Raw genomic sequence first — 18,438 nt, 5'->3', positions numbered from 1 at the left:
ACGGGAGGATGATTTTATTAAGTTGCGATAAGGTACTGTCGCGCCCCACTTTTTGACGGTGTGTGTTGTGTGAGGGTGTGTGAATAGTGTGAACGTGTGGAAAGAAAAATACAGGCCATGGGACTTGATAATGCGACGGTTTGGCCATATAAAGTTCAAAAGGGTTTTTGTATCAAAATGGAGTCGCCACTTGGTATAGAGTTAGGGTGTACCAAGTCACCCAAAAAATGATTTTTGTTTTTGAATGAAAAAGTAAATAAACCCTTTTAGAGAACTTTTGGGTCTACGTAACCAAAAGAGGGATCGGGGGTCACATTTGACGAAGGGGAATGCAAGGATAAAAATCCAAAGCACCCCTTCGACCTAGCCAAGGCTAGTTGCGTGACTTAAACCAATTTTCCTAATTTTTCTACCCAAGGTATGTATCGCATGTTGGATTTGACTAGATGAATGCAAAAATGCAAATCTAAATTCTAAAATGTCTCTTGTAAGGTTTTTGGTCCCAACCACATGAGTTGTGGCGGCCAATAAAGGAAAACCTTATAGAGGTCGATTAATGCAAATGATGGCTAAAGTGCAAGTGTGCGATTGTATAAAAAGGTGCACGTGTGAAATTGTATGAAAAATCCAAGTGTTTGTGTGCAAGTGTATGAAATATAGTGATAAGTGCATATAGGTGTAATTCAGTACAATTTTGTGAAGTAGAAATCAAAATGAACAATAAGGAAAGGAAAATATGAATTGAAAAGAATGAGTAAGTGGTAAATGAGAATGAATGATCCTAAGGGAATGCATCAGGTCGGGTATGGGAATGACTCCTAACTTTTCGACTTCGATTTTCCCTTTGATTAGAAAGCAAAACTAGCGTGCTAAGGCTATCGAGTAGCCACACTCGCTCGTTTCCCTTATCAGAAGGGGACTCTCCAGGCAAATGAACCCTATAACTAGTATGAGATGCAAAAATCCTAAAATGAGGGGAAAAGGGGTTCGAGGAGCATGCCAAATGATAAAACTAAGAAAAATGCATGACATGTAGTGAACATGCAAATATGCACTATCGAAAGGGAAATCCTAAGGGTCTAGCGTTGGACTAGCCCATCTATGAATTTCGACTAGCGTTGGACTAGCGGAAACGTACATTCATCCATCACATTCATTCATGGTTATGGAAAGCGAGTAGACATGCCAAACACTCGTAAACACATAGCACATAGCATTTAGCATGCTCGACTAGATGCAAGGCCCTAACAAAGCAAATTAACACGTAGCAACTAAGCATGCAAGACACATAAGGCAATTAAAGCCCTAACTATTACATTTGCTAGCTAGGCACACGTCTTCGATAGGTCCTCATCGAATGCGCCTCCAAGCCCTATCTATTACAAGCCAAGAGGTGTACACATACCCCATAATAAGACTTCAAAAGGGGGAAGGGGAAATGGACCAAATTGCTCGCCAAGCCCTATCTATTACAAGCCAAGAGGTGTACACATACCCCATAATGAATAACTTAAATAAAAAAAGCAAAAGTAAATGACATAAATAAAAGAAATTAAAGAAAGGCTAGAAAAGCAAAGTAGACATGTATTTCACTTAGCACGTTGGAGCACGTAGGAAAAATAACGCAAGAATATAGAAGTTACCTCCCTTGCAATGGAAATCGAGTAAATGAGATATTAGCTTCAAAACAATAAAAAGGGTCAAGGCACCAATTTATTTGACAAATAATCACAAAGGATAAAAATAAACATGAATTTGAATCAATTAAATCATGTCAACAACCCACATTTAAGAAGTCAAGAGAAGAAAGGACCTGATTGCAAAGATTGACAAAAGTTTGGGGCCAAAATTAAAGAAAAATAAAGTTCAAGGACTCATTTGCAATTAAAGTAAGGACCCCATTTGAATGAAACTGAAAGTTTTTGGGGCCATAGTGAAAACACTCGAAAGTCAGGGGACTGGAATGAAATTTCATTATCAGGCTTCTTGGCATAACAGGCCATTGGGCCATTTGTATTTATTTCGTGGGCCAAGGCCTTCCTAGCCCAACCGGAAAACCCAAGCAAAAGCAAATGGGCTAGCTTAGCTATTGTGGCCCAAAACTAGCCAAACAAACAGATGGGTCACGATCCTGTGGCCCAAACCAAAAATCCAAACAAAAGTGTTGGGCTCTATCTTCCTAAGCCCAAACAAAGTAACCCCTTAATCCAAAACACTTGTTTCATTAAACCCAACAAGATAAATAAATCAATTAAAATTATTAAGCCATAATCATGACCCCAAATCAAGAATTAATCTATCCACAAAGTCACATAAAATATGCAAACGGAGAATTAAACTTAAAAGGACAGAATTAGTTCAATTTTCCAGATTTTGGGCCACAGTGAAATTAGGCAGAACATGAAGGGAATCTCACTAATTCAATCACACGAATCTCACTTCATTCAAATTCTTGCCATTACATCGAGTTCATGCAAAAGGAAATCTAAGAAGAACGAAGCTCTTCAAACTCTACTTCTCATAAAAATCAATTATTCAGACAAGGCGTGGAACTTCACTGACCATTTGTTTCCTTCATCCGAAAAATGCAGATAAAACACCTTTAAATTAGAAATTTCAATCAAGCAATTTGTCAAACAGTTTAGGTGCATTAGAAAATTCACCAATTCTTTGTTACATAGAAGCTACAATCGGCCCAAAATTTAATCAAAGACATAGAAAACAGTCCCATTCAAGACAAACAGCATGTGTATTCCAAAATCATGAACGAAAAAACAGATAATCTCCATAAACATAGTCACGGCAGCCTGTTTTCAAAGCTTGACAAGGACTGAAAAAATTTTAGAGAGAGAAGTGACTTACAGTGCTCTTGTTCGGTAAAAATTTTGCAGGCCCTGGCGGTGAATTGCGGCGAATTGTGGCAGCTCTGGTTGTCCCTTCCGGTCTGCTTCCTTTCAAGCTTCATCTTGTCACGTTCAATCAGCAAAGGACAGTCGACAGGCTCAGGCTTGACATGGCCCATTTCCCCCTCGGTCTACCTCCGCTCACCACCCTCTGCAGCAGCCATTTCCTTCGTGTTCTTGCTTGACGAAGATTAGTCGGTGATGATGGTGGGTTCAGTGCAGAGGCGGCGGCAGATGCGGGTTGGAGAAGAAATTGAGCAGGCGGCAGAGGGGGAAATTGTGGTTGTGCCCATGACGAAAGGGCAAGCTGAAACTGGGAGTAATGGTAAGAGGGCTTTTGAAGAAATTGGAGCTGGAATTCGATGGGCAGATCAGATTCCCTTTGGGTCAGAAAATGCGAAGCCGTTTTTCCTACGAGGAGGAAATCCTCCATTTTTCCCTCTGCAGCCGACCTCCTCCTCCGTTTTCCTTGCTACTCTACCTCTCAAAACCTTGGCAGCCGCTATTCTCTCCCTAATCCTTCTCTTTTACCTCTGTTTTTCTTTTTGCTCTGTTCCACAATTCCGTCACCCCTGCCCTCTCTAGATTCATCCCCGCCTCTGTTTTGCTCTCGTTGAAAACCTCCCCCCTTTTTTCTCTTTTTCTCTCATCCGTGGCCTCTTTCCTTTTTTTTTTTTAATCGTTTTCAAACCTCCTTCCTAAGCTAAACAAGTGTCCTCCTAAATGTTGTGTTGCCAATTAAACAAAAGGGACACTTGTCCCTCAAATTCCTTAACCACTTGTCCCATGATTGTTTTGTACACTTGTTCAACATGCACACTTCCACCTATTTTTGCCATTTTCATTCTTTTTCTTTCATTTTTCACTTTTCATCATTTTTCACTTTTTTCCTTCTTTTTCCTTTTCTTTTCATTTTCAAGAAATTCTATGCTAAAAACTTAAAAATAATAATAACACAAAAAACTAAAAAACTAAAAACTAAAAAGTGAAAAAAACGAGCACAGACTAAAAAATAATTAGTAAATGAAATTACACCAAAATTTGGTGTCTACAGGTACCATGAGCATGGCCGAGTATGAGACCCAATTTACTAAACTATCTAAGTTTGCCCCTAAATTAGTGATGACTGAGAGAAAGAGGGTAAGGAAATTTGTTCAGGGATTGCATGTAGAGATCCAAGAGGCGTTAGCAGCGGCTCAAATTGACATTTTTACCGATACTTTAGAGAAAGCTCAGAGGGTTGAGAGCACCAGACTTCAAGTGAAATCCTTCTAGGCAAAAAAAAAAGGTGCGCTGAGTGGCACCTCAGGACAGGTTAATAAAGCTACTTCACCGCCAAAGATGGGAAGAGGACCCGACGGAATTAAGATACCAGGGCCACCGAAGGGAGGTCCATCGAAGGGAGCACAAGGCGGACAAGGGCACCCAGGAACTGCCTCACAAAGAGGCCAAGTGCGAACTCCTCGCAAAACTTGTGAATATTGCGGGAAACTAGGATATGTGGTAGATAACTGACGAAAAAAGGCGAAAAATTGTTTACACTGTGGAAGTGCTGAACAGCAAGTGGCTAATTGCCCCAAGAGGACTCGTCCAGAGAGTGGAATTCAAAAGTCGAACAAACTAATTTCTAAGCAAACAAGTGCAGGAGGAAGTCGACCTAAAGTGTTAGTTAGGATATTTGCTCTAGACCAGTAACAAGTACCTGACCCTTCTGAGGTGATAGAAGGTATGATCCCTATTTATCATCACCTAGTTAAGGTTTTAATCGATTCGGGTGCAATCTATTCTTTCGTAAACCCTGATTTTATGTGTGATTTGGATGTGAAACCTGTTAAGTTGCCCTATGATCTAGAAGTCAGGACACCTACGGGGAACCGATATTTGATTGCCAACTTGATGTATAAAAACTGTGAGATATGGGTTGGAGAGTGTAAACTATTGGCAAATTTGATAAATTTAACCAATAAGGGGTATGACATTATCTTGAGAATGGATTGGTTAGCCCGATACTATACTCAATTAGACTATAAGATGAAAGTGATGGAGCTTCGTATTCCTGGAGAAGTAACCCTAAAATTGGATGTAAGGGGTAGGTTGTGAGAACCTCAAAAAAAAAAAAAAAAATTGCCTACATACAAACCTTCATCTATAGGCATATTTCATTTGCATTTTGATTCTTAAATAAAGTCTAGCTTTATTTATACTCGTTCTTAATTGAGTACGTGAAAACAATTCTCATGTTATAAATTATATAATAGTGCAAAAATAATATATGTATATATATAAAATATATGTATTGCACCTACATTTTAGATCGTTACTAAACTTCATTTTTTACTTGTTCTTAAATAAGTACGTAAAAATAGTTTTTACGATACAAATAACGTAATTGTGTAAAATACTGAAATTACTTGATTCTTGCCAAGATAAATTGATATTTCTTGATGTAAATTATTTTATCGCCTTAATATTAATTCCTTGAATTCCGATAGCTAGATTTAATCGTTAATAATGTTAAGAGTTAATAGGAACCTTAGTATTAAGATGCAATCGATAAACCTTAGATAAAATCGATACAAGTATACCAAGTATACTTAAGACGTAAAAATTTCGATAATTGAATCTTTGCGAGATTAGTATTTTATTAGGCGTTTAAATTACTTTTGGTGTAAGCTTTGGGATTTGATTAGAATTGAGGACTTGAGTAGAAAGTTGGAAGAAACGTGAAAAGGCTAAAATACCCTTCACTATCTCAGAAACTCCCATGCAAAACCAAACACTCTCTCGGCCAACCATAAAAGAATCAACACTTCCATTTCTGCCGCACTTCACTTTCATCTCCACTTCAACACTCAACCTCCTCTAGCCGTGCACCATTTTCTCTCTACCATTCCACTTCAAAACCCAGACCACTACAACATTTCCTCCCCACCTCGTGATCATCGACCAGAGAAAGAGAGAGAGAGCTGCATTCTACAGCCGAGAGGAAGAAAAGAAACCGCAGGATTGAATGTTTTTGGTTCTGTCCGTCAGTCGGAGTGAAACCAGGGAGAGCAAGTGGAAGTCGGAGGAGCTGCTGATCATCACCATTTTCGTTCACTTCAGACCACCATTTCCAGCTGCAAATCGAACCAGGACCAACCAGTGTTCGTGAGAGCCGAGAGAGAGCAAAAATTTTCCAGAATTTTTGCGTAAAAGCTTAGTTTGCTGTGAGGTAAATTTCTGGATCGTTTAAGGACTGATCAGAGGTAGTTTGAGCTATCTAGAGGCATGCATGTACTATGGTACAATCGGATGAATGAGATTAAGCCATTAGAAAATTTCTGTTTTGAATGATTGATGTTTCTGCTGTGAAGTTGAGCCGATAATGCAGTTTTATTTTCATTTTTCTGGGACATCTGAACACCTAAGTGACTTTAGCTGAATGAAAACTTGAAGTCTAATACCATGCATGTTGATTTGTGCATTCGGATGATGTGGTATAGTATACAAAAATTCTGTTTTGGGGCTAAACATCCTGCCGAGTAGCTATTTTAGAAATGTAGCATTATTTCTGATTTCCTGCGACAATTTGAGTTTGATTTAGTGTTTAACTAAATAATTACAATAAGGGTAAGTCGGACATGCATGTTGATGTTAGGCACTCGAATGGGAATTTTAAGAACAGAATTTCTGTTGTGCGCAAGAAATTTAGACTTGCCGTGAGCTTAAACCAGAAACGCAGCTGTAATTTTGGTTAATTGATACACCAGAGCTTGCGAATATGATTACCTCACTAATAAGAAGGTAATTAAGTCTTGCATGAGGCTAAGTAGCTCGGCTAACCAAGGAAATAAAATGAGAACAGAAAGTCTATGCATGCAACTTCATCCATGACTAATTGAACAGAATTTCTGGTTTTCTTGGATGATTAGGGCTGTGTTTGAATCCGATTTTGAACTAGAAATATTGATTAGCAAGTTAAATATTTGCATGTTAATTTTAAGCACCTAATACCATGAATTAACCGAGGGAAAAGTTGGATTTATGACCAATCTAATTGCTGGAAACCTATTGAGTTGGCCGAGAGTTTGTCTTAGTAATGTAGCTTCATTTGATTCAATTTCGTTGTTTTGAGTTTGCAACCATGAATAACTAGTTAATAACATGATAATTGAGCTTTGCATGTGGTTAATTGGTGGGTTTAGATCAGAAAAATAAAACGAAACTGAATCTGCTACATGCATGTTTCATTCGAGACTTGTTGGAAAATTCTGGAATTTTTGGATGACTTTTGTCGTTAACCGAATGTAATTTCTGAGCTTATAACTGCAATTAACTAGTTATTAACTAGATAACTAAGCTCTGTATGAAATTGATTGGGTTGGTTTTAAACAGAAAATAAAAATAAAAGGGGAGTTGTTACATGTATGTTCGACCAAGGCCATGCTAAACAGAATTTCTGGATTTGTTTTAAACAAGTATAATTGTTGTTTGAATCTGGTTTTGATATGGAAACCTTTACTAGCTAGCTAAGTGTTTGCATGTCCTAATGGAGTACTTAAAACTCTGTTTTAACCGGGGAAAAACTGGATTTAAAAACATACAATTGCTGGAAAATTCTTATGAACTACCGTGAGTTTGAACCTGGAAATTTTGAGGATTATAACAGTTGTTTAAACTTAATTTCGAGTTGGAAATGTTAACGGACTAGCCAAGTAATGGCATGATGAAGTTGAGAGTATAATGGCATGTCTTAGCTAAAGAAATATTGAATTCATGAACAACTTAGTGCTGGAAATTTGAATGATTAAAAGATTGACCCAAATGTTGGAAAATAAATGCTGGAAATTTGTTTTGTGGTATCCGAAGGTTGAATCGGAGTTTTAGCTCGGTTGTGAAATTATTCCTTGAAACACAATGATTGGAAATGCCTGGAATATGTTGTTTTAAAGTTTTATAAGACATGCAGAGGTGAAACACTCGAATTGTGGGTGAATTGCCAATTGATGGTTGTCATATACAGCTGATGACAGATTAGTATATATATGAATTCTTGGCTGAACCATTTGCTGGAATTAAGTGTTATTTGCCTTGGTATATACTGGTATGAATGTCATATTTAAATGTACGGATGGTTTGAATAAAAGTCCTATGGTTTTAAAAGAGAAAAAGGAGTTTTTCACAAGTGAACAAGAATTTCCAGATTTCCGGATTTCACTGACCAGTCTAGGCAAAATGCTTATATCTTGGTGTAGGAAAATCCGATTAAGGCGCCGTCAGTGGCATTTGAAACTATAATCATAGGCCTTTGTCCTGTAGAAATTTCGTATTTTTCCTCCATGTGTACTGCTGTCTGTGAACCCTCCAAGTAGACTGTTTTGTATGAACGTCCTGTTTCTTCGTGAAACTAAATTTGGATTTGGATTGAGATTTTAGCTTACTTGTGTTTTAAATTTTTGATTGAATTGTGGTTGGAAGTAATTGATGTTGTCAAGGGCTAATGATTGATGAAGCCCTTGGCCATTGGAATGATTTTATAAGTATTACTGGATGATGGAAGTTAATTGCTGGAATGCCTTCGGGCTTTACTTCTATTTCTATTTGCTTATGATGGGTTTGCTGAAACCAAGTGCTAATGATTGATGAAGCCTTGGTTGATCATTTTATGTTATTCGGAAATGCACTTGTTGAAATCTAGGGCTAATGATTGACGAAACCCTAGTAATTTGCTATGTGATTATTTGCCATATTTTAATCCATATTATGACTTCGAAACGGAATCGGAGCTGTGGAAGCTGTATCGACCTTGCGAACTCGAGTAACTGTGATCAAATTAATCAAAAATATTTTTCCAGCTAGTACTATATTATAAAACTCAATATCTAGTGTTTTGCCTAAAACTTTCCAACCCGATAATTTCCTTTAGCTCAAACTAGCCTTATTACCTCTGGAAAATGACATTCCTAGCTTCTAAAACTCTAGCCTTGTTTTACTCCCTTTCTTTTCTCTTAGAATTGTCCTTGGCTAGTTAACTATAGGAAAAGTGCCAAAATACGAGTTTTAATAACTTTAGTTAAAAGCATAGGAACTTGCTCGGCAAGAAACCCTATTTTAGGAAAAATAGTTTTAAGGATAATTTTTGCAAAAGCCGTAACTTTAAAGAAATGTTCAAAGTAACTTCCTAACGTGGATATTAAGAGGTTTGTCGACTTATTTCAAGAAAATAATATTAGTTACCCTTTTATAAGGATAAGTATCTTAAGGAAAACTATAATAAACATTTCTTCTATTTTTGTCAAGTTTTAACCTAAGGGACTCTTGATTCTTCTAAGGAAAAGTAGACTAGTAGTATACTAAATATACCTTGATGTCTATAAGCTTAAAAGCTGAGTAGAAACTTATAGTTTCAAAATTTGGTTTTTAGGATATTGCGAGGACGCGAATTCGATTCCCAACTTGATATCTGAACTCCACTCTTGGTGAGTGTCCCTGCCTGTTCTTTCCTACTTGAATTAAGTGCTTTCTTGACTCGATGTGTGATAGATTGCAAAATGAGTTTTGATCCATCGAAGTGAGCAGTGTGTACTTAATCGCACTAGCCGTTCGAGTGGTGACTTGCGTGAATCATTTTTCTCATAAGTCATTGAGTCTAAATGTAGTTACGTCGTTGGGTGAATCCCTCGGCACCTGAATCGAACTACAATAATGTCTGAATCCAAATGTAGTTACGTCGTTGGGTGAATCCCTCGGCACCTGAATCGAACTACAATAATGTCTGAATCCAAATGTAGTTACGTCGTTGGGTGAATCCCTCGGCACCTGAATCGAACTACAATAAAGTCGTTGGGTGAATCCTTCGACAAATTTTATTACGGGTATATCTCGAGTATACTGCGTCGGTAGACGAAGTGCGGGCCCGAAGCGGAGGTATGAATGGTGTCGGGTTAGGATTAAAATAAGTGGATCTACATGGACTATAAGTAGTGAGAGTTGACGGAGGGTCAACTACGATGAATGGTGATCAAGCGAGGAAAATGGCTCCTGAGAGCCCCTGTATCCTACCTTGTGCTGTTATACGCTTTCCTAACTGTTCAGCTTGTTTAAGTTATTGCTTGTTGATTGATTTACGTGACTGCATGTTTTGGGGCACCACTGAGCTTTAGCTCACCCCATGTTTATTTGTTTTCCTTACAGGATGTGAAGTTGAAAGTATTTGAGCAGCTTATATTTCTTATGGTTGTACTTGAACAATTTGAATGTAATTTTCGGTTTGTAACGGATTCTAAGCTAAGCATTGTACTTTTCATTTTGGGTTGCCACTTGAAGCTGGGAAAGTGTAATCTCTAATTCTAATACTCAATTTGTATGTTTGTGTTAGTATAGTAAATCCGTATCTTTTACGAGCGTCGCTGGAAGTATTTAAGAACTGTCGATTGGCTAAGTTATATACTGTTATCTCTGAAGTTAATGTGGTGGTAGAAATCGATTTATTTTCGGAAGGATCTTTATTGTAATAAGCTTAAGTTAATCGTCGGAAGATTTTAGGTTGCATTGCTTGCGTGAGTCCTGGCGAGAGCTGGGCAGACGGCCCGCCAACCCTCTGGTTCGCCTTAGGGGGAAGTGGGGTCGCCACATAGGTTAGCTTCGTCTGCTCTTATTTCAGGAATTTCGGCTAGAAAGCTATTAAGTAAAGGGACACAAGGATACCTAGCGTTTTTAATCAATACTCCAAAAGATCAATTGAAGTTGAAAGATGTATCGGTAGTGAAGGAATTTCCCGACGTCTTTCCTAATAAGCTAGCATCCATGCCACAAGAAAGGGAAGTAGAGTTTAAGATTGATCTAGTTCTTGGGGCAGAACCTATATCTAAGACTCCATATCCGATGGCTCCTATTGAGTTAAAAGAATTGAAATTGCAACTACAGGATCTGTTAGAACAAGAGTTTATAAGAGAAAGTGATTCTCCGTGGGGAGCACCGGTATTGCTTGTTAAAAAGAAAGATGAAAGTTTGAGATTGTGCATAGACTACCGAGACTTGAACAATGTCACCATTAAGAATAAATATCCTTTACCTCAAATTGATGAATTATTTGATCAGTTAGAAGGAGCTGTGGTATTTTCTAAACTGGATCTTAGACAAAGGTATTACCAGTTGAGAATTAAAAAAGAGGACGTACCAAAGACTGCTTTTAATTCTAGGTATGGACATTTTGAATTTATGGTGATGCCTTTTAGATTAACTAATGCCCCTGTAGCTTTTATGGACTTAATGCATCGAGTTTTTAAACCCTACGTGAATCAGTTTGTGGTGATTTTTATCAATGATATTTTAGTCTATTCAAAAATGCGAGAAAATCATGAGTACCATTTGAGAGTAGTGCTACAAACCCTGAGGGAGCACCAAGTGTACGCTAAATTCAGTAAATGTGACTTTTGGTTGGAGGAAATATCTTTTCTGGGGCATATAATCTCTAAGGATGGAATCACGGTGGACCCAACTAAGGTAGAAGCTACTATCAAGTAAAAACAATCGGAAAATCCTACTGAGATTCATAATTTCTTGGGTTTAGTGGGGTATTATCGACGTCTCATCGAAAATTTCTTCAAGATTGTTGGACCGATGACTGAGTTGACTAAAAAGCATAATAAATTCATATGGAATGCTAAGTGTGATAATAGCTTCCGAGAGTTAAAAGGGCAGTTGACTAGAGCACTTGTTTTAACTTTACCTAATGGGAAAAACGGATTCACAGTTTATACTGATGCTTCAAAAGAAGGTTTGGGATGTGTGTTGATGCAGAATGAAAATGTAATTGTTTATGTTTCCAGAAAGTTAAAACCTCATGAGTAGAATTACCCGACCCATGACTTAGAACTAGCAGCAGTGATTTTTATTTTGAAAAAGTGGAGATATTACTTGTATGGAGTGACATTTGAGGTATATACGCACCACAAGAGTTTTAAGTAATTGTTTTCCCAAAAGGAATTGAATCTAAGGCAACATCGGTGGATGGAGTTCTTAGATGATTATGATTGTGCAATCAACTATCACCCGAAAAAGGCTAATGTGGTAGCTAATGCCTTAAGTTGTACAGTTCAAATAGCAGGGTTGATGGTTAAGAAATGGCACATGATAGAAGAAGTAAGCAAGTGGAATCCACGTGTAGAACGACAGAAGGTGATTTGTGAAAATATCCAAGTGAAATCTACTTTGTTGGACCGTCTCAAACAGGAGTAAAAAGAAAAATCCTATGGTATAGAATTGGATAGAAATGGTGCAAAAGGGTGAAGTATCAGGTCCTGAATGTAGGACCTAAGAGGGTCTTGAGGTTTCGAAATCGGATAGTTGTACCAAAGGATGAAAATTTGAAAAATAAGATTTTAGAAGAACCCTACCGTTCCCGATACACTGTGCATCCGGGAAGTAATAAAATGTACCAAGATTTGAAGTTGCTCTATTAGTGAGATAATATGAAAAAGGAGATTGCCCAATTTGTACAGACCTACCTGATTTGTCAGCAAGTTAAGGCTGAGCACTAAAAATCATTAGGATTATTACAACACTTAGAGGTACCCGAGTGGAAGTGGGAACACATTACAATGGATTTTGTATCAGGGTTACCAAGGACTCAAAAGGAACATGATGCTATTTGGGTAATAGTTGATCGATTAACTAAATCAACTCACTTCTTGCCTATTAACATGAAATATTCTTTGGAGAATTTAGTTAAGTTATATATAGATGAGATTATAAGGTTGCATGGAGCGCCAGTGCGTAGAGTGTCTGATCGAGATCCTCGGATTGTATTGCGATTTTGGTAAAAAGTACAAGAGAGCTTGGAAACTAAATTGAATCTTAGCACTATGTACCATCCTTAGACCGATGGCCAGACAGAGAGAACAATCCAAACTCTTGAAGACATGTTGAAGATGTGTGTTTTGGATTTCGGAGGGAGTTGGGAACAATACTTGACTTTAGTGGAGTTTACTTATAACAATAGCTACCACTTATCCATTCAAATGGTACCATATGAGGCACTATAAGGAAGGAAGTGTAGGTCACCGATTCATTGGGATGAAGTAGGAGAACGAAGAATTCTGGACCCTACAACGGTGCCTTGGATTGAAGAAGCGTGTGAGAAGGTGAAACTAATACGCCAAAAAATTTAAGTAGCTCAAAGCCGGAAAAAGAGTTACACAGATAATTGAAGAAAAGACTTGGAATTTGAGGTTGGAGACAAAGTGTTCATTAGAGTCAAGCCACTCAAGGCAAGTATTATGTCGGGGAAAGGAAAGAAGCTTAAATCGAGATACTTAGGACTTTCTGAGATTCTCCAATCCATGGGAAATGTGGTTTATCGTCTGGAGCTACTAGCAAGTTTATCTAGGATACATAATGTATTCCATGTTTCTATGCTCAAAAAGTATTATTCCGACCCTGCTCACGTGCTTCAGTTAGGGGACATTGAGATAGATGAATCACTGACCTATGAGGAACAACCTGCACAGCTTTTCGACCAAAAAATAAAAGAGTTGAGACATAAGCAAATCCCCTTAGTAAAAGTGCTTTGGAAAAACCATGAAGTTGAAGAAACTACATGGGAATTAGAAGAGGGAATGCGGAAGAACTATCCCAATCTGTTCACTAGGTCAAGTGAGAATTTCGAGAACGAAATTCTTTTAAAGGAGAGAGGATGTGATAACCCAGAAAATTATTTTCTCACCTCTCAACTATTTGTATTTTAATTTAAATTATATTTTTATAAAGTTTGCATTCATTTAGTGATTTACTTGTTAATTGTTAAACGAGTTTCTCTTACTTGTTTATTTTAATTTTTGAGCGATTAATTTCTTGAAAATTGTTGATTTTGCGATTTATTAGTGAATTTGGCCAAAACCCTAGAAGAATGTAAGTTGAGATATTAGTGGAGTTAGGAAAGATTTTGAGACTTAAAAGAAGGTTAGAAAAGCTAAGGATGGATGGTAAGAAAGTTTAAGTGGAAGACACTATTTGGGCACTATTCAAAGTTGACCTTGAGAACCTTTCTTGTGGCTTGAATATTAACTCCAAAAAACAACCAAAAGCCTTCATTTTTTCTCCTTGGCCGCCAAACCATAGAGATAGGAAGAGAGAGTGAGAGACTTCAAAATTTCTTAAGATTCTTGAAGATCCAAGCTACCCTTTCATCAATCTACTTGAAACCTTGGAAGATCTTGAGAGAAGAGGGCTCCTAGGAGTGGATCTTGCTATCTTCTTGAAGAGGTAAGTGACTAATCTACTTCATTCTTTAACTTTTCAAGCAATTTTGGACTAGATCTTGGTGGATTTATAATATTTATGGAAAACCTATGGTGGATTTGAAAGTTTTATGGAAGTTTAGTATTGTGCACTTTAAACTATACTTATAAAACTTGGCCTGGTTTGATGACCGAACTATTCAAACCGATGGACCAACTATAGGATTGGGTTGGATCACTAATTAGATCGAACAAGTAATAAACCCGTTGATTAGTCAACAAGCTAACAGTTCAATTGGTGAATCGAGAATAAATCGTCAGTTGAACCGTCGATTGAATAGCCGACTTAAAATTTTCATTATTTTTTAATTTAAAATATATTATTATATTATATAATATAGCTACTGCCCAACATGTGGTTAAACCATCCGCCCAACTGGTGGTTGAATCAAAAACCCGTTGAACTAGTCATCTCTCCAGGTCAAGGTTCAAGCCAGGTTTTATAACTATAGTTAAGATACTTTAAACTAAGATTGCATACGAGTCGAGCCACTTGTGAGCCAATGGCGAGCAATTTGAGCTTGGTCAACATTGAGCTCGAGTCGAGCTCAAACTGACCAAGTCGACCTCAAAAATACTCAGCTCGTTAGTTCACGAGTCGGTTCGATGATATATATATATATATATTTTAATAATAAAATTACATATATATTCCTAATATTTTATTATTTGTTATAGTTAGTAAGGGATTAGTTGTGTAACTGCCTAGTTAGTTGCTAATGGAGTGAAAAAGACTCTATTAATAGAAGAAGAGAAGGAAACGTGGTTATGTAAGAATTCATTCAAGAAATTTCTCAATAAACTCTCCCATTTTTGTCTTATTCCCCAGTTGAGATACGTATTCTTCCCTTTCTTAATTTTTTCTCTCAAGTTTATTCCTGACAATTGGTATTTAGAGTTTTCAATCCTTGGCAAAAACAATATTCTAGCACAAATCTTCAATGGTAGATGTTACTAGACTCAAGAACTTGGATAAGCAGTTCAGAAAACTTGAAGCTAGGGTTCAAATCCAAGTTGATTCATTACAGGCAGAAATGCAAGAAGCTAGGACGCATGTAGATACCAGAATGGAGGAGCTCGATAAGAAGATTGATGCACTAATGGCGGGTATGGAAACGAAACTAATTTCCTTTTTTCAAGCTCTCACCAAAGAGAAGGTAGCCGCAACAAGAGAGTCCCATCTGCAAGATAAGATTCCTTTTTTATCCAATCCCCATGTTAGATGCAAGGAAGGGGGTGAGCAATTAGTAGTAACCAAGGAACGTAAAGTTACTCTTCCAAATCTTCCCAAGGTGGAACTTCCATTTTTTGAAGGAGATAGACCTCAAGAATGGATCAAAAAATGCGAGAAATATTTTTTGGTCCATCAACTTCCTAAAGATCAGAAATTGGAAGTAGTAGAGATGTTCTTGGAAGGGACGGTAGAAATATGGTTTCAAGGGAATAAGAGAAGTAAAGGGAACTATCTTGGGAAGGGTTCTGCGAATTACTGAACAGGAGATTTGGGGATAAGGGTAAAAGGGATGAAGTGGAGGAATTCAACAAACTTCGTTAAACCACCACTGTCAAGGAATATCAGGAGAAGTTTGAAGAACTGAGCTCCTCGATGTTGATACAAGATCCTCATCTCTCTGAATCTTATTTTACTTCTAGTTTTATCAATGGTATTAAAGAGGAAATTAAGCCTATGGTCAGAATGTTGAAGCCCATTACCCTAATAGAAGCCTTTGAAATAGCAGAGCGGCAAGAACAATCATTGATACTGAATGGGAGATATACCAAAAATAGCAAAACTTGGGATCTTGGGGAGAATTCTAAGTCCTCTAGTGTTTCTTCTACAGGAACTAGCACAAGAGGTAAGACTTCAGTGAATCTTGGCCAAAAGAAGGAGGGTTCTGGTAATGCAATCTAGGAAAGTAAACAGATTTCCCCTTAGGAGAGCTTGCACAAAAAAAAATAATCTATGTTTCAAATACAGGGAGAGATTTAGTCCTAGTCACCAATGTAAATACAAGCACTTAAATCTCATTCTAGAAGAAGATGAGGAACCAAAATTTCTTGATGTCATTAGATAGTAAGATGAACATACTGGTTATCCGGGAAAATCAATAGATGTGTCCTTACACACCTTGACAACTACTATCAAGAGAAAGACACTAAGGCTGCAAGGGACATTACAAGGGCAAGTTGTATCTATACTGCTTGATATAGCGACTACTAATAGTTTTCTAAATGTTGCATTAATGAAGTCAATGAAGTTAAAAATGACCAGGATGACACCTCTAAAGGCTAGCATTGCTGATGGAACCATTATTTATAGTGATCTGTTCTGTCCAAATGTAACATGGAGCATTCAAAACTATGACTTTAGTTTTCCTTTGGTGATCATGGAATTGGGTGCATGGGACTTGATACTTGGGGTAGATTGGATGACACAATATAGTCCAATCACCTTAGATTTTAAGCAACTATGGATCAAATTGTTAGACGAAGGAGGAGATATGGTGTTGGAAGGTGCAGTGGAGCAGCCTTCAACGAACTTGATCAGAGGAAAGTCAATGAAGAAGTTCATTCAATAGAAACACAGAAGCATGTATTCCATCTATCCAGTGATTGAGGATAGCAATTTAGATGAGGTAAATCCACTCCCTAGTGAAATCTCTAAATTATTGCACAAATTCTCTGATGTGTTTGCTGAACCCAAACAATTACCACCAGAAAGATCCCATGACCATGCCATCATTTTGAAACCAGAGGCTCAACCTTTTAAAGTTAAACCCTATAGATATCCACATTCCTAAAAAACAGAAATTGAAAATCAGGTGAAATGTATGCTTCAAACTGGGATCATTAGGCCTAGCACCAGTCCTTTTTCTTCACCTGTCTTACTAGTTAAGAAAAAAGAAGGCACTTGGCATATCTATGTGGATTACAAATATCTAGACCTTACCATTAAAGATAGAAATCCTATTCCCAACATTGAGGAGCTTTTAGATGAATTCTTTGGCTCCAAATTTTTCAGCAAAATTGACCTTAGATCGGTTACTACTAGATCAGCGTCAAAGCCTGTGACATCCATAAAACAGCATTCCAAATTCACCAAGGCCATTATGAGTTTTTAGTTATACCTTTTGGCTTAACTAATGCCCCTACATCCTTCCAATCCCTCATGAATGAAATCTTCCAACCTTACCTCGGGAAATGTATCCTTGTCGTCTTTGATGACATACTTGTTTATAGCCCAGACTTGTAAGCCCATGTAAATCATCTACGAATAGTGTTAAAAATTCTGAGATCTCACCAATTGTATGCAAAGATGTCTAAATGCATGTTTGCTCAGTTGAGAGTGGAATACCTGGGCCATGTTATATCCTACAATGGGGTAGAAATGGATGCTACTATGGTGGAATGTATTAGAGTATAACTAGTACCTGAGACAGTCTAAGCTTTGAGAGGTTTCTCGGGCCTTATAGGCAGTGGTGCCCCCACTGCCCCCTCTTAAATTCCTATAGTATCCCTAGAATTTTGATATAATTTCAAGTGTGCTCCCGGAATTTTCTTATGAAGGAAATGAAAGAATTACATGGTCCTCTAAGTTGGTTTATGAACTAATATTCTGAAAAGATATGTGGGCCACAAAGTTCCATTTGAAGTAAGCTAAAAAAGACTTTTCATTTCAACTTGTTGGTGAATATTTTTTTGCTTAAAAAACTAGAAAAAGAGTAGGTAAACAATTTTAGTGTTGCTTTTGCCCCCACTGAGAATTTTTCCTAGTTCCGCCACTGCTTATAGGGCATTACAAGAGATTTGTACAAGGTTATGGATTAATTTACAAACCCTTGACTGAATTATTAAAGAAAGATTCTTTTCGTTGGAATGAGCTAGTAGCTAAAGCCTTTTAGCAATTAAGGACATCATAAGCCCTGCTCATGTATTGAATATGCCAGATTTTACTAAACCATTAATTGTGGAAACTGATGCTTGTAGTAGAGGCATTGGTGCTGTATTAGTGTAGGTATGCCAACCAATAGCCTATTTCAGTAAGGCTTTGAGTCCTAAGAATTTAGGGCTTTTTATATATGAAAAGGAGCTACTAGCAGTTGTGATGGCAGTAACAAAATGGAAACACTACTTGCTTAGATACCATTTTATTATAAGAACAGATCACTAAAGTCTGAGATTTGTACTGGAGCAAAGGCTAAATACTTCACTACAGCACAAGTGTTTGACAAAACTCTTGGGTTTAGACTATG

At 37.4% G+C, this 18,438-nt stretch overlaps 1 long non-coding RNA gene across 1 annotated transcript; it reads right to left on the bottom strand.

Moving 5' to 3' along the window:
- Window positions 1–456: 456 nt before the first annotated feature.
- LOC140011172 (uncharacterized) lies at window positions 457–3,670 on the bottom strand. The gene is made up of 2 exons (XR_011818444.1): window positions 2,863–3,670; window positions 457–2,600 (listed from the first exon to the last, which is right to left on the bottom strand). It is a non-coding gene; the product is annotated as an uncharacterized lncRNA (long non-coding RNA).
- Window positions 3,671–18,438: the final 14,768 nt, after the last annotated feature.

Source organism: Coffea arabica, chromosome 7e, assembly GCF_036785885.1.
Source record: "Coffea arabica cultivar ET-39 chromosome 7e, Coffea Arabica ET-39 HiFi, whole genome shotgun sequence".
NCBI lineage: Eukaryota > Viridiplantae > Streptophyta > Magnoliopsida > Gentianales > Rubiaceae > Coffea > Coffea arabica.
The sequence above is the reverse complement of the archived record's forward strand: the minus strand, read 5'-3'. Positions and strand labels throughout refer to the sequence as shown.